We start from the raw sequence: 16,271 nt of genomic DNA, 5'->3' as shown, positions 1-16,271 counted from the left end.
AGCTCCCATGTGATGTCCTCTCATCTGCAAATTTCTTTTCACTTTTTATAAGCCCCATCACGTTTGCACAATAATTCCAACAACTCAGTGAACACCAAAAAAAGGAAGGGGACAATGGAACCAATTTAATCATCAACTATTTGGAAGCAATGTTCAGTAACGCATGTTTTAATTCTGAAAATGTTCAATCTTTTTTTAAATTAAGGAGCTACAGTGAGGTTTGCAGGTATTGGATCTCAAGCACTCCGGATGCAGTGTCTCAGGGTTCCTGTCCCAGCATCTGAGGGTAACTGTTGTTGACTTTTCCAGCCACCTGCCCAAACCTTGACATTTAAAGCAACTTGGTGAACACACCCTCCTGGTATTTTTAGGTTTTCTATTTGCTTGTACACCTACAGGGTGGGCAGTGGACATTCTTAATTTCTGTCTCATCCCCTACAAGCATCACTGGTACCCGGTGGCAAAGACGCATGTAGCAGAATGTTCTGTGCAGCAAAAGAGCTGCAGACAACCCAAGGCCTTACTCCCAGAACTGATTAAATCTGATACAGCCACTAGTTGGGAAACTATGCAGCTATTAAAGAGAATAAGGTAACCCATCCATGCATAATATTATAGTAGATGACACAGTATACATAGTTCACGAGGCAATACTGCGATTGTACACATCACATTAATGCATAAGAGAAACTTAATTTTAAAATAGTATAAGCCATTACTTGTTGTGATTATATCGTATTATGTACTACAAGCCATTGTACTAATTTACCAAATTCATACATTAATTCATGGAAAATCAAAGTACACAGAACTGTAAAGTCAGTCTATCTGAATAAAAACAAAAGAGCACATGTTACTATATAAATATGTATACGCGGATCAATTGTCTAAAGCATTGGGGCTCAGCCTTTCCCGCGCATCAGCATCACCTGAAGAGCTCGTTAAAGCCCAGACCGCTCGGCTCCACCAGGTCTAATTCGGCAGGTCTGGGGTGAGCCGAAGAAACTGCAATCCTAACCAGCTCCCAGGTGACGCTGCTAATCCCGGAGCCAGGCACACACCCACTCCACGGTGGCGATCTAGGGAAAGAGGAGCTTTGGGATTTTTGTTTTAGAAAACTTACACGTTCATTCAGCAGCTCTTGTTGAGCGTCTGCTCCGTGCGGGGCGGCCGTGGACCACCGCGGGATCCTGCTGGTAGCCGCACTGCTCACCCTTCCTCCGCCTCCCCGGTGCCTCACCCGAGAGGGGAAACTGAGGCTCCGAAACTGGTCTTCGCGGAGTCTCTCTGGCGGAGCCGGGATTCGAACCCCAGGCTAAGACGCCAGCTAGCGTCCCGCCCGCTCCCAAATTCCACACGACTTCCTCCCGCCGAGGCCGTGGGGACTCCAGGGACGCCGCCCTGAGTCCGCTCAGACACGCGGGGGCGGAGGGACCTCTCTGCAGGTCCGCTGCCGGGAGTTAGTGCGGCCGGCCTGTCGGCGCGCGCACGCTGGAGCCCAGCCCCGCCCCACCGGCCGCTGCGAGGGGGCGGGGCCGGCCAGGCGCGCTTGCGCCCGCGCTCGTGCCCGCGGGGCGAGCTCGCGGGAGTAGCGCCAGAATAGAGGCTCGCCGAGCCACCACTTTAACGCAGGCGCGGTGGCCAAGTGGTAAGGCGTCGGTCTCGTAAACCGAAGATCACGGGTTCGAACCCCGTCCGTGCCTACCGTCTGTCTTTCCTACTAGGGGGTGACTTTTTAGGAGTGGGACCACTTTTCAAGGGTGATCATCAGTAGTCTACACCTCCTGGTTCCCGAACGTAAATATACGCCCCTACGTGACTACCGGGCCAACTGTTTTAACCCCGTTTGGGTTCAGACTCCCTCCTGCACGGAAAGTCAGAGTCCGGGTGGTCCGGCCTTGGCGCGTCTGTGCCACAAACAGCCCACGGGGCGTTCTACTCCCGGGGGACAGCGCCCCCGTGCGGTCCCCGGACGCCTGGTCCTAGGGGGAATCGCAAGCTCCAAGGCCCCAGGGGTCACGTCGAAACCGTGGCCCGAGCGATAATTTTAGCTCAGAAAAACCTTACAGCGGATGGCGCTTCAAGAACCACTAAGCATTTTTCTAAACATTACAGTCCAACTTTATCCACTCTAATGAGAGAACTGCCATTGCCTGATACTGAGCCCACACCCAGAGTCAGCTGGTGTCTGGCTTGCTATTTTTAAAAGGAAATCCATTGTAGGCATCACATTACAGAGAGGAAATCCTGCCCAGACTTGGAGCTGTTCCGACATGAAAAATCTAAACTTCCCTCTCTCGGAGTCTCCGTTTGCCCCTCGGAAAATGGGTCTCTGGTCGGCGTTGGCGTTTGTGAAGCAGCCGCCCGAGAGACCGGCTGTAGAGGCGGCCTCAGTGAAGGTGGCACCTGCTTTCCTTGCCTCACCAGAGGAGGCACCACGGGGCTGCTCCAATGCAGTTAAAAATGTTATGCAATTACCTCAACCTCCAGGAGCTGGCATATTGTATAATCTGAAAACCAGCTTGACCTAAATTGGGGAAACCTGTATCAGCGCGAGATTCCTAATGGAAGAAAGCATTCGTGGAGCTTCTGGTGTGTGCCTGCTGCAGCTGGCCACTGGGGGTGCCTCAGTGAACAGGGGCGGGCTCTCTCAGAAAGAGGAGGAGACTGATGTGGTGGAGGTGGGGGTAGAGCCTGGCAGGAGCGGCCCGGATTAAGAGTCCTCGACTCCGCAGCAGTTCTCACACTTGGAAGCGTTCATCCCCATCCCCTGGAGAGGCGGCTAAAATGCTGATCACTGGGCCGCACCCCCAGAGCTTCCACATCCTGTTAAGTCTGCGGTGGGGCCTCATAACTTGCATTTCTAACAAGCTCCCAGGTGATGTTGGTGCCGCTAGTTTCCCGACCACACATTGAAGAAACCATCCCGCTAAAGAGAGCCATATTAAACCCAGGAGCACGCGTGTATGCGTGTATACAAACAAGAGAGTTAATGTATATGGAAACAGTGAACACCAGTGCTTTTCACCCTTCAACCTGGGGATGGCGTTAAAATGCAGGTTCTGACTCTGGGGTGGGGCCTGAAACTCTGCATTTCTAACATGCGACTTGGTGATGCTGATGTGGCAGGTCCCGGACCTCACTGAGGTTGAAGGATCCACCTCAAAATAAGTTGTTGCCTCTCTGGAGGGAAGAAGGATGGGGGAGCTGTTGAAAGGATTCCCCCACTTCTTACCTGTGAGCTTTCACATTGTTTGGATTTTCTAAGAGATTCTTCTATTACTTCCCCTCTTCCTCCCCTCCGTCACCTCCAAAGTCCACAAAGGCAAAGATAGTTTATTAGAGCACAGGCAAATTAGAACTACCGAGAATTAAGTCAGATAAATGCTTGAATGTTCTCTGCTCTCCCCTGGGGTGTCCATCATTTCTTTTTTAAGAAATGCCACAAAAGAACACTATGTTCCTCTCCATTAAAAATATCCCCAAATATTACTCCCCATTAAAAAATAAGACCACACTGCCCCCATATGCAGGCCAGTATCTGTACAGCATGGATAGTTGTCCACACAGATTTTCCTGTCCCTCCCTCCAAAGAGTGAAGCAGAACACCTTCCTCTGTGACCCCAACCCAGGAAAGAGCTGGTTCTCATCCACCCCCACCACTGCCCTCACCCCAGCCTACACAAGGCACCCCTCCCTGCCCCAAGTGAACAATGGACTTCAGAAAATTTTACATAATGTACCGTAGGTACTATTTATGCAAAAAAAAATTTCATAAGATATCTAAGGATAAATATTCCTGTGTGGAGAAACGCTTGCTGTTTTATTTGTTTTTTGTTTTTAAGCCTGGAAGATTACACTCAAATCTCAGAACCGTGGCACTGGCTGAAATCTGGGGGTGCCATGGAGCTAGAGAACCAACGTGGCTCAGGTTGTGGGATGAGAAACCAGTGAGCAAAATCCTGAATTCAGGTCCTGTTTACACTTCAATGGATAAAGCGGATCGTGTGTCTAAATAAGCATGAGGTTTTGTGTTTATTTAAATCACTTGTGTTCATGAATATAGAGCCGTGTTTGGATCCCTATAACTCCTGTATGAATTTCACATCTGAAAGTCACCTTGAAGTCGTGGTTCTAGGAAGAATCCTACTCTGGTGTCCCTTAGAAGCATAAAGGGAAGAGAAGACCCCTGAGGCTGGGGTTGAGAGGAAAGAGAGGCAGGTGTCACTGAGCCTAGAGGGACCCTCGGAGACCTCACCGCAAACGCGACCACTGGGGAGAAGGTGGATTTGCAGAAGGAGCCCAGGGCTTTCTGGGAAAGAAGTGAAACTCTTCCAAACTACCTTCCTGTTCTGCAAAGTTAGAGAGACCTGTAAGGACAGATCATGATAGTCAGTGGCAAGAAAAGGTTTAATAGGACTTTTGAAGCCAGACGGGGAGCCCGTGATCCTAGCGTTAGCAGGGCAGGGCTGTTTGTCAACAGAGGCTGCGCAGGAGCAGGCTTCTACAGCGACCCCACGTGGCAGCACGAAGCTAGAGCAGCGCTGGAATGACCTCAGGCCCACATCTACGGGAACCGCCGGGAGACACGGAGAAGCCATGGAGCCTCACTGTGCCTCGGTTTCTTCCATTCTGAAATAAAACACATTCATGGGCTTCCCCTCTCCTGGAGTTCTGATGACAACATCATAAACATCTACCAACTAGGATGGTTCAGTAAACGGAGCACCATCCGCCTCGTGGCATCATGGGCAGATACTAAAAGGAATGACTGATTTATTGAATCACTACAGCTTATTGAGGAAAGTTGATATCCTGTTTTGGGGGTTTTGTCTTACAGCTTTATTGAGGTATAACTCATATACCAAAAATGGTGCATATTTAATAGATCCAACTTGACACCTTTGGACATAGGCATACACCTGGGATACCATCCAGCACCTGCAAGTTTCCCGCGTCCCTTTGCTTTTTTGTGTATGTGATATTTAACATGACATCTACTCTCTTAACAAGTGTGGAAGACAGTGCAGCACTGTTAACTCCAGGCACTGTGTTGTACGAGAGAGGTCTAGAACATGTCCATCTTGTATATCTGTGACTCTAAGATGTCCTGTTTTTGTAAAAATAAATAAGTATATTTATCAATACACACAGTGGTGTTTACGTTGGCTTTTTGGAATGGGAAGGATGTCCACATCCCAGGTAGAAGGCGCCACGTCATGCTACTGACCATGGTTAACTCCCGGTGGGGCAAGAGGTGGAGAGGAATTGCAGACAAAATTACTAATTTTTTCCTAATATGGGGAAAATAAAAAACTGTGTTACTTTGGAGTCACTATTTTTGCAGCAAAAACTTACCAAGTTAGCAAAAAAAAAAAAAAAGAAAGAAAGAAAGAAAACATAAAAAGTAAAGAGATGTCAGGCTCTGGAGAGTTCAGGCCTTAACATGGGGCTGGCACTACACCACGTGATGCCGCGTGTTCAGAGAAAAGTCTCCCTCCTGCCCTCCGCCCTGACCCTCTCCGAGGGGAGCCTCTGCTCCGCTGCCCTGGCCCGTCTCCCATCTGCACTGACATCATGCCCTTAGAAAACCTACATTACAGAATAAAAAATGGGATGCTTAATGAGGGACTGAGCGGTGAGTCGCCTAGCATGAGCTGGGAACCACATTTCAAAACCAGAAGCGTATTTCAGGAGTGAGTAGCACTTAAAAGAAAATATTGTGGCAGGCCCCTGGAAGCAACAGACATTGTTTATGTCACATCGACTTGAGTTTTGCTTAGCAAATCACCAGGCTGGCACATGACAAACATTTCCCAAGACTGTATTTCCTTTCGCCCCTACCCTGCCCTTCTAACTCAGGTGAGCTGAGCTGATTTTACTTACTGGGGGCTCAAAAGGAACCCCTGAACTTAAGGCCTGGCTGGATGAAAAAAATCTGTAACAATTCTCGAAACAGGCCCAGATAAGAAAGCCCACGTGTCCCTTGGAGTGTTGGCGAACAGACTCTAAGCTACCCCTTTACCTTAGCCTTCCAGCATTCACGGCCTTGTGAAACCCCTGCCTCTGAAGTGTGAGTGGAACTGTGACCTGCTTCCAACAAACAGGATGATGTCACATCTCTGATTGTCACATAAGATGGCAACACCCATTTTGCTAGCAGATTCTCTCTCTTGCTGATATGATGAAACCAGTAGCCATGTTAGGGAGGCCCATGTGGCAAGGTACAGAGGGCCTCAGTCCACCAGGCTGCAAGGAGCTGGATTCTGTCAACAGCCACACGAAGGCAAAAGCAAGTCCTTCCTTGGTTGCTGTGGACTGAACGCTTGTGCGCCCCACCCCCAGATCCACATGTTACAGCCCTATTCCCTACTGTGGTGGGGTTTGGAGGTGAGGCCCTTGGGAAGTGATTAGGGGTAGATTAGGTCATGAGGGCATTAAGGCCTTATCAATAGCTCTCTCTGGGCTTTATGCAAACATAACAAGAAGGCCGCTGCCTGCAAGCTGGGACAAGAGCCCTCACCAGATACTGAATCTGCCAGCACCTTGATCTTAGACTTCCCAGACTCCAGAATTATAAGAAATAAATGATTGTTGTTTAAGCCACCCAGTCTGTGACATTTTGTTATAGCAGCCGAAACAGAAAGAGACATTGGTGGGGCATTGAGAACCCAACCCCGGCCAGCACCTTGACTGCAGCCTCACAGAGGACCCAGCTAAGCTATGCCTGGACTCTGACCGCCCCCTCCCCAAACCAGGAGAGAACACAGATGTGTTGTTGTCAGCTGCTAAGTGTGGAAACACTATTACGCAGTGAGAGTCTGATATGGAACACCGAAATCTGATCTTCCGAATCCCCCACGTAGTTGACAACAGCATCTGCCCAGTAGCCCAGCGAGAACCGTGGGACTCACCCCTGGGTTCCTTGTCCACCGCTGCTGTACCAAGTTCCCCAGCCTTAGCAGCTTAAAACGGTGTGGTTTTTATACATCAGAAGCTCAGACCTACCTGTGGCTGGTTACACTGCTCGGGGTTCCATAAGTCTGAAATCAAAGTGTTGACCAGATGCACTACTGTCAGGAGGCTCTGGGAAGAACCTCCATCCAGGCTTATTCAGGTTGTCGGCCAAATCCAGTTTCCTGCCCTTGTAGGCCTGAGTCGTCTGTTTGTTTGGCTCTACAGGTCTCTCTACAGGTTTTGTCCCTAATTCTGGGCTAAATCCTTCTCATGTTTCAGATCTCTCTGACCTCCCTCTCCTGAGAGCCAAAGAAAGTTCTCTGCTTTTAAGTGCGCCTGGATTTAGATTAGGTCCACCTGGATAATCCAGGCGACTCACTCTACTTAAAAGTCGAAAACCTGAATTACATCAGCAAAAATCCCTTTTGCCACGAAACATAACATATTCACAGCTTCCAGGATGAGGGTGTGGATGATATTAGGGAGCCCATGATTCTGCTTCCCCAACCCTTCACTCACCCCTCCTCCTCACCTGCTTATCTAATTGGCCACTGCCCAAATTTCTCTCCAGTCTCTCTGCGTTGCTTCAGGCCTCCCTGTCCCAATTTTCCTTTGATATCTGGCACCCAGACAATTGCAGACTCCTTACTGGTACCCCTTGTTTTCAGTCTTGTTCCTCTTCCATCACCTTCCACTGTCACTTGACCTCTCTCAACCACAGCAGTGAACATGTCACTCTCATCCTTTGGTCCCTCACAAAAGACCCACCACCACCACCAGGATAAATCCCAACTCCTTAGCCTGCCCTTCTGGGCTTCAAGCAGCCCTCCTCCTGAGCTCCCTCTGGCTCTTGCTACACCAGCCTTTGTTATTCCTTCAATTCAGCTTGATCTTTAGTCCTCTGTGCCTGTGCATATGCTGTTTCCTTGGCCTATAATGTCCTTCCTCCAGCTCCATCTTCTTGGAAAACTCCTACTCATGCCTCAAAACCTTGCCTAATTATGACTAACTTAACTCTGACTTTGAATCATTCCTCAACCTCTCAGGTGGAGTTAGTTGTTATTTCCTCCAGGCACCACCAGCACCCTGGATGTATGGCTTTGACAACAGCTATCCCAAGATGTTACAGTTACTAGCTTCCGTGTCCATGGATCTCCCAAGAACCCAGAGGTTGAAAGCCCAAATGCTCACAGGTGCCAGACAGATCATGTGAACACACGAAGCTGCTCGGGTACAAGACAACAGGGGCTAGTGGGGACCCAGGAAAACTAGAGAGGACATGCCAGGTGAAAAGTCAGCACGTTTCTGAAAACCCCTGTAGACAAGACCCAGGAATCCCACTCTGAGATGTCAACTGTGCAGAAATTTTCATTCGTGCCCACTAGGCTGCTCAGGGCAGCGTTGCTGGGAAGAGCTAAATGTCCATCAAGGGGAGGGAAAAAATAAACCATGGTGTTTAATAAACAGGGTGGAATGCAGTTCAGCAGTTCAAATGCATAAGCTGTAACTCCATCGCTTAAGGTGGAGAAAACTCACAAAAAGAGGAGCCAAAAAAGGCAGGTATAGAAAGATGACACACCGTGACCCCATGCACACAGCGTTAATGGTAGGCAGACAATACTCTGCTGTTTCTGGCTACATAGGTAGTAAAAGCGGTAAAACATACCCGAGAGTGATGAAGTCTAGACTCAGGACAGTGTCATCTGCGGGGAGGTCAGAAGATGGGCTGAGACGGAGACAGGCCACAGCAGGGGTCTTAGTCAAATCTGGATTTGATTTATGTATTAATTCAGCTGGGTGGTAGGCATACGGAGGTTTGTTAACTTATTTCCTACCCTTTTTGGTTGGCCTGAAATAGCTCATCATTAAAAGCAAAAAAAAAAAAAAAAAAAGTGGGTCAAGCGTGGTCTAACCCACATCTTCCCAGCTAGCACGGAGCCTGGCCCAGTGCTGGTGAGGGAAATACTGCTTCTGCTTTCTGGATGGGATAACGCAGAGGAAGATGGAGGAGCCACTCTCCCCCACCCCAGAGGATTTATCGGTGTTGGGAGCCCGGCTGGAGAAGCGTGGGCAGACGCAGAAGTGGTCCTTCCGCGGGCAGTGCCGAGGCCTCCCCTGGAACCACCCCTGCCTGCGCCAGATTTCCTCAGGTTTTTGCAGAATATGGCAGTCCAATATGGGAAAGGAACTGACCAGCCATTTCAACTTCCACTGTGGGCTCCCAGGAGATATCGGAGCAGGTGTAGGTGGAGGGGGCTCCACTGATAACACAGCTCAGCGGCTTTTAAAAGTGCCCCTCCCCAAACCTTCCTACGCTGTGGGTAGGACTGTAGTTTGGTGCAGCCACTATGGAAAACAGTATGGAGGTTCCTTAAAAAACTGAAAATAGACTTACTGTATGATCCAACAATCCCACCCCTGGACATATATCCAGAAAAAAACTCTAGTTGAAAAGATACATGCACCCCAATGTTCCTAGCAGCACTATTTACAACAGCCGAGACATGGAAGCAAACTAAACGTCCATCCACAGATGACTGGATAAAGAAGATGCGGTATATTTATACAATGGAATAAAAAGCCATAAAAAGAATGAAATAATGCCATTTGCAGCAACATGGATGGACCTGGAGATTATTATACTAAGTGAAGTAAGACAGACAGAGAAAGACAAATATCATATGATATCACTTATATGTGGAATCTAAAAAATGATACAAATGAACTTATGTATAAAATGGAAACAGACTCACAGACACAGAAGACAAACTTACGGTTACCAAAGGGGGAAGGGGGAGTAGGGAGTTTGAGATTAGCAGATGCAAGCTACTCTATATAAAATAGGTAAACAACAAGGTCCCGTATAGCACAGGGAACTATAGTCAGTGTCTTATAATAACCTATAATGAAAAGAAATATATATACGTATAACTGAATCACTTTGTTGTACAACACAACATTGTAAATCAACTATAGTTCAATTTTAAAAAAGCTCCCCCCTCCTCTTTCTCTGTGGCCTGTGCATCTCAGTAAGAAGCTGCCTCTGGCCTCTCCCCAGACTCTGACCCAACCCCACGGGCTGCCTCCCCTCTGTCTGACCAGCTCCACATCTGTCACACACATGATCTATTCTCTTTCTCTTCCTCGTGTATCTCTGATCTGTCTGGCTGCCTTTTACCGGTCTCCTCACCTATTTTCCTGCCGGACATGCCCCCGAGGCTAAGACAGAATTCTTCTGCCATGAGTAATCAAAAGCTATACTTTCTTTCTTTTCGCAAGGATGGCGCCTCTCACAGACCTGAAACAGCAAATCTCTGCTCCTCCCACGTCCCCGTCCAGGACAGGCAGGGTGACCCACCATCCTGGTTCGACTGGGACTGTCCCAGTTTTATCACTGCAGCTCTGGTGACCCAGGAACCCCCTCCATTCTGGGCAGACCAGGACGATACATCACCCCACCTCTCCTTCCTTCCAAAGGAAGCCAGTTTGAATGTCACCTCAGGGACTCTCTTAAGAGCCTTGGCGAGGGGCTGCCACGGCTCTCATCACTCCTCTTAGGAATGACCGCCGGCCTCTGACCACCTGGAAAGGCTCTGCTCACACTGTACCCCCAGCCCCACGGTTTCCCCTGATGAGGCCCCAAGCTTGAGTGTTTCACCTGGTGGATTTCCACCCCCCATGCACCCCCTGCACTGCTTGCCGCTAACATTTTGATTTCACTTAATTCACCTTGATAGCCTAGACAATTTTACTCTGAAAAAAAAATGTTATCTCACTTCCACAAATGGAAAAAGAACACCATCTGCCACAAATAGACAATTATATGCAACCAAACAAAAGGGTGTTTGTAGATTGTGTATTGATGCTACTACGGATGAAATGTTCCGAGCCAGGAGCCTGGGCTCCCTTTCTTAACAGGGGGCTTAGTGAGTGTTGGGAAAGTGTTAAACACGGAGATGCACCCGACTGAGACTTGCTCCTTCGCAAGATCAGAAGGGGCATAAGACGAGTGAAAGGTGGAGTACATTTCTACTAGGTTATTCATAGCTATCTACATCCTCCTCCGTGCAGGACCTAAAAGCAGACTTGTTCTACCATCTGGGCCTTGTACTTTAGGACTGGGTCTCCCCAGTGAGCCCACAGTTGACAGCAAACCTTCCACCAGGTTTGATCACTCAGTGGATCTCAGCGGCTGGGCAGTGACCAGTCACCAGCCAACACTAACTGTGAACTCTCTGGGTGCTGACCCTTGCCAAAGAACCTTTACATGTCAAGTCACGGAATCTTCCAGCAATGCTCACAGCAATTCAAGTGTCAGAGTTATGTTCAGCTGAGGAAACCAAAGCTTAGCAAGGTAAACTGGCTTGCCCAAGTCCAAGTGCACGAAGCTGAGAAGTGGTGGAACCCAGGCTCAAATCCATACCTGCTCATCTTGGAGTCAGCAGTGCTCACAGAATGCTGCATCCCTGAGATGCAGGTGAAGATCCAGGCCCTGAATAGGCCCACATTGTACCAGGAAGCGCTGAAATTGCATGTGCATCCTGAAGATGCTGGGTAATTTCTACTCCAGGCCATGACGATCAGGGCTGCCTGACAGACCTCAGCTCTGGCTAGAAGAAGAAAGAATTGGAAGACAAGAGTTCAAAACTCAAATACTCACAGGGCCAGGCAGGTGACCTTAGTGAATCCAGCCAGGCAGGAACTATGCTCTTATCTGTTTGGATACTTTATTCTACAGGAGACAGGAGTTCCCTGCCTCACACTGGCCTAAACAGTAAGACAATTTATTATGCAATTCTCAGGAAATCTGGAAGTAGGGTTGGTTTCTGGATTGGTTGTTTGAGCAGCTCCACCAGGCCACCAGAGACAGAGGTTCCTTCCATCTCGCCTTTCTGCCATCACTGTGTTGGTTTCACGCCAAGGCTGGCTCCAAAGTGTCTGCTACAATTCCAGGCATCACATCCAAATTCATCTTGTCTCTTTGGTTGGGATTGTATCACATGGTCATTCTCCAACTAATGACTGGTCATTTCCCCTGAGCCAAATGGCTGAGTTGGGAAGGGGTGAGGAAGGACAACAGGAAGAACAGAACTTCCAGGACCAAGTGGAGAAAGTAGGTAGGGCAGCCACTTGAAACAGTTGCTGCTGTGTTCTCCTCCTTCTCCTGGGCCCTGAGCCAGGTACCACATTTCCCAGCCCCCTTGGGTCCCTGTTAGGCCTTATGATTGGTTCTCACCAGTGTGGGACACTGGCCAGCTGATGCAGTTAAAAGCTGGTCTGCTTTCCTACTGCCTCCTTCACTATCCTTCAGCTCAGCGCAGAAAAAATGAAGCTCTTGAAGATGTCAGAGCCACGACGCCACCTGTGTTCCTAAATAACGTGCGGACACCCCTGCCTCCTACTTCTTGGACTGTGATATGAGCAAGAAATAAACTTGTCTTGTGGTAAGCCACTGAAAGCTTGGGGATGTTTGTTACAGCAGCTATCCTTTGCTGATTAATATCCTATTATCCACTATTTTGCTCCAACCAACTGTTGCCCTATGGGAAGGTAGGCTTGTGGCTGCCAAATCGTTTGATCATCTGATTTTTTTTTTTAAAGAAAAGCCAGCAATCTGGATTTTTTAAATATGAAACTTCCTGATTTACAAATATTGGCCACCGAACTTGGGTCCCATGAAGGGGTTCACTGGAAGCACCTAAAAATGTATTTTTTGTAACTCCTGCCCTGTCTCATGTCCAGCATAACTACACTGCTATGACTGTATTCCTATTTGTGTGTATCTTTTTTTTTAATTGAAGTATAGTTGATTTACTATGTTGTGTTAATTTCTGATATACAGCATAGTGATTCAGTTATATATGTATATGTTCCTTTTCATATTCTTTTTCATTATAGGCTATTATAAGACATTGAATATAGCTCCTTGTGCTATACAGTAGGACCTTGTTGTTTATCTACTTTATATATAGTAGTTTGTATCTGCTAATCCCAAACTTCTACTTTATCCCTCCCCTCTCTTTCCCCTTTGGTAACTGTAAGTTTGTTTGTGAATCTGTTTCTGTTTTGTAAATAAGGTCATTTGTATCATATTACAGATTCCATATATGAGTGATATATATTTGACTTTCTCTGTCTGACTTACCTCACTTAGTATGATAATCTCTAGGTCTATCCATGTTGTTGCAACTGGCATTATTTCATTCCTTTTTATGGCTGAGTAGTATTCCATTATATATACCACAACTTCTTTATCCAATCATCTGTCAATGGACATTTAGGTTGCTTCCATGTCTTTGCTACAATAAATAGTAAACAGTGCTGCTATGAACATTGGGGTATATGTATCTTTTCAAAGTAGAGTTTTCTCCAGGTATATGCCCAGGAGTGGGATTGCTGGATCATAGGGTAAGTCTACTTTTAGTTTTTCTGAGGAATCTCCATACTGTTTTCCATAGTGGCTGCACCAAATTACATTCCCACCAATAACGTAGGAGAGTTCCCTTTTCTCTACACCCTCTCCAGCACTTATCATTTGCGGACCTTTTAACAATGGCCATTCTGACCGGTGCGAGGTGGTGTGAATCCGTTTTATAAGAGTGCTCATTTGTTCAATGCAAATGTTTAAAACCTATGGTACAATGATTTTTGTACACCTGCTTTGGAAGTTTTTCACTGTTGATATTCTAGGAGTCTCAGGAGATGGCAGTGTCCGGGCATTGGCAACCTCCTTTGGTCTCCCTCCTGCAGGCCCCGAGGAAAACCTACAGAGAGACAGGGTGAGGCCTGTGCACACCCATATGCTGGCTTTCTCTGTCTCTCCCCGGGCCTGGGAGCCAAGAGTCCAGGCCTTTCCTGGAGGCTCTCTCTGCACTTCTGGCCAGGGCCTTGGCATCCTTCCTGGGCCAGAAACCTGGGTGTGGTTGGGGCTCCTTCCTGGGAGAAGGCCAGAGTGGGCCTCTGGGGAGGAGAGGGTTGTTTTCCGGAGTCTGGTGGCGCTTCTGGTGCTTAACTGGATTTCAAGCCTGCCACTAGCTTGAGTCATGGGAAGCTGAGCCAGAACAGGCGAGGTCAGGCCTCCAAGGGATCAGGGGGGCATCTTTAAGGGGGCTTTTAAAGTGCAAGGTTAAAGTCAGGGCCCTCACCGCCTTTGGTGGGACCTTGCCCACGGGCCCTGCTGGTCCCACCAGAGCCTGCTTTTTCCTTCTGCATCCAGCTCTTAGGGCTTGAACTAGGGATGATGAGGTGAGCTTCCAGAATCCCATGGCTCAGCGCATAAACATGGGTGGGGGTCAGCTCCTACAGGGCCCCAAGCCAGGCTGCTCTGGCTCCCGGGGAGGTGACCCCAGAAGGGCCAGCTTTGCACATGTTACACCTGCAGCCTGGACTCCACCCCTCCCACTGGCCCAGTTTTTTTCCTCTTTCCAGTCTCAGCGCAGACATCCCCTCCTCCAGGTAATAATACAGAGCACCAACAACTATCTGGTGAATTCACTCAGAGCCCCTTGTCAGTCCAATGTTCAAATTCAAAGAGAAATCCAGCTCTCAATTTTGAACTACCAATAAATTTGGCAAACTGGTTTCCTCCCCCAAGAATGAGAGCAAAAAGAGAAGAAACCCAAAACATAACTCTGAAGCTGCAGGAAGATCAGAGCAAAGAGGAAAAAGCAGCACAGGGACACTTAACTCAACAGAAGCACCTTTAGAGGAAGGAACAGAACAATATGTCAGCAGGATCTCAGACTGACCATGTCTGATGTTTGTCAGCATTGCCTTCAGAAACTGAGTGACTTTCCACTTTGGGCATAGACGGTAAAGAACTGAAGTGCTCCCTGCTCAGAATGATCTGGAAATGTTAATGCTTGTATGAAAGTCATATAATTAATTTCCAGTGGAGTATGTATTAAGTTAAAAGTATAAATATGTGAATCAGGCAAATTGTTTCAGCATTTATAATAATTTTTTCGCTTCTCAGACAGCTTTTGTTATGTATTTTCTGCTAGAATTACTTAAAACGACAACTTCTAAGCACAAAATAAATAAAAAGAAAATATTTACAGGAGAAAAGAAACCTTCTGATTGCCAAATATTCCTACATGGGTTTTGTCTCATTTAATCCCCCTAAAAGTCCTAGAAGGCGGGTATTACAATTCCTACTTTACAGATGAGGAAACTGAGGCCCAGAGAAGCTAAACAGGGCTCTTCCAGCTGGTGGGAAGTGGCAGGGGGCATACAGCTTCTGTCCGGATCGACCACCACAAGAGGGGACACAGAGGACACTGCAGGCTTGATGGAGACAGCAGGGTGGGACCAGTAGGGAGGGCTCAGGGGGTCATCCCAGCCCAGCCTGTCTCTCGCGGTGCCCTGACCCCAGGCAGCTGGGCATCAGAACTTGTGCCCTGGACCATGATAGCAGCATGATAATCCCCTGCTGCCTTGGGTCGCTCCCTGAGAAGCTCCACAGTGGCAGGGAGCTGTCCTGTTTGCCACTGTGGCCCCAGCATCAGCCCTGTGCCTGGCGCCTAGAGGGCGAGCAAGCGTTAGTCCAGTGAACAACTGATCTCTCAGCCTCAGTCTTTTCGTCCAACTGAAGTAGGTGGTGATGGGGTGAGTTCGGTAGGATAGTATATACCATGTGCTTGGCACATAGTAGGTCCTCAGGAGGAAATGAGGACTGATGATTATCAGTCATCAGCCCTTTGCCTTAAGAGGGGTCTGACCTAGCCTCCTTTTGCCTCACCTGCTACAAGCTGCTATTGGAGAAACCATCCCCTGAGGGGGGTCCCCACCCCAGAGTGAACCCAGAGGACCCCACTGCAGACTTCCCTGCCTCCCCTTGAGCACAGCCCTCCAGACTTCTGGAATCAGACGCCAACGAGGGAGAAGGGACATGAGCCACAAGGCCAGTGGGTCAAAGTCCAGTGCAGTGGCTACAAGCCAGGACCCCCTCCCAGGGGGGAGGGGGCAGAGTAGGAATGTAGTGGAGACAGGAGAGGAGGGGCCTGTGTGGCTCACTTCCTCTGACTAGGGTCCCTGGGTCCCCCACCCCATGGCATCAGGAGCACCCACAGGGTTGGGTGATGTTTTTTCTGAGTGTGACACACGTCGGCCAACAGAGGACAGCAAATACATTTTTTATGATCCTGGGAGGCTCAGTCTAGTCACGTTTACTTGAAAAGAGGCTGGGGCAGCCAAAGGGGACAAGTCAAGTCTCAGTTATTTGGATCCTTTTTGGGCAAGAGGGGACACTTCTGGGATAATCTGGGGGTTCTGGGAAAGGGGAGCAGGCCGGCTGATTTTGGGAGGGGTCTGGC

General features: G+C 48.4%; 1 non-coding gene across 1 annotated transcript; it reads left to right on the top strand.

Annotated features, from left to right (window-relative positions):
• The first annotated feature begins 1,631 nt into the window (after positions 1-1,631).
• Positions 1,632-1,703, top strand: TRNAT-CGU. The gene has a single exon. It is a non-coding gene; the product is annotated as a tRNA-Thr (tRNA).
• The last annotated feature ends 14,568 nt before the right edge of the window (positions 1,704-16,271 follow it).

The sequence above is a fragment of the Camelus ferus genome, chromosome 18, assembly GCF_009834535.1.
Source record: "Camelus ferus isolate YT-003-E chromosome 18, BCGSAC_Cfer_1.0, whole genome shotgun sequence".
NCBI lineage: Eukaryota > Metazoa > Chordata > Mammalia > Artiodactyla > Camelidae > Camelus > Camelus ferus.
This window is presented reverse-complemented; position numbering and strand designations above follow the sequence as displayed.